Source organism: Triticum dicoccoides, chromosome 1A (genome assembly GCF_002162155.2).
Source record: "Triticum dicoccoides isolate Atlit2015 ecotype Zavitan chromosome 1A, WEW_v2.0, whole genome shotgun sequence".
Lineage (NCBI taxonomy): Eukaryota > Viridiplantae > Streptophyta > Magnoliopsida > Poales > Poaceae > Triticum > Triticum dicoccoides.
The window spans coordinates 276,801,116-276,801,890 of NC_041380.1; the positions used below are offsets into that span (position 1 = coordinate 276,801,116).

General features: G+C 78.7%; 1 protein-coding gene across 1 annotated transcript in view; it reads left to right on the top strand.

The window, feature by feature from the left end:
- Window positions 1–775, top strand: part of LOC119268841 (ribonuclease 1-like) — a 9,260-nt gene that overhangs the window by 2,028 nt on the left and 6,457 nt on the right. The window lies entirely within an intron of this gene.

The window sequence follows — 775 nt, forward strand, 5'->3', positions numbered from 1 at the left end:
GGCTGCCTCAAGGCATGCCCTTTGGGGCTGGGCGCCCCCCCGGCGGCGCCGCGCTGGCAGCTGGGGTGTTGCCGGCCGCGCCGACCGGGGCCCCGCGCTCGCCTCCTGGAGATCCTCGCCCGCCGCCGGCCTCCCCTCGGCCCCGCCGTCGCCTGCTCCGGCCGGCTCGCCCCCGTCTTCCATGGCCGCGCGCGCCCCGGCCCCCTCTGGCCGGAACCCATATCGCCCCTTCCTCCCCTCCGGTCGACCCACCGGTGCCCACCCCTCGGCCGCTCCTCCGGCCCGCCTCCCCCACGCCGCCCCCGTACGCCCCCGTCGGCGGCCACCGCGGTGGTGCCTGGGGATACCCTAGCGCCCCGTCGGGTCACCCCCGGGCGGTCGTTTCGGGCCGCGCTGCTGATGGGCCGGCCCACGAGCCGGGCTCCTGGGCCCCCTCCGGGGATGGCAGCGGCTGGAGCGGCCCATGGGTACTTGTCCACAGTGGCCCGGGCGGGCCGCCTTGACAGGCCGGCTGGGCCCCGCCTGGCCCAACTCCCCTCGGCGTCGGCCGGCCCTCCTAGACGGTCCATTTGGCCCCCGCTAGGGTTCCCTCGTCCCCCGCTCCTTCCCACTCCCACGCCGCCGGCTCCTACCCCCGCCCCTCTGCTTGTGGCCGCCTCCCCGCACCTCCTCCTCGCCGGCGCCACCGGCCCTCCCTCGCCCCCTGCTCCCCCCACGCCACCCATGCCTCAGGAATGGGGGGATGAGGCGGGGCGCCCCAAGCGCCGCGCGGACG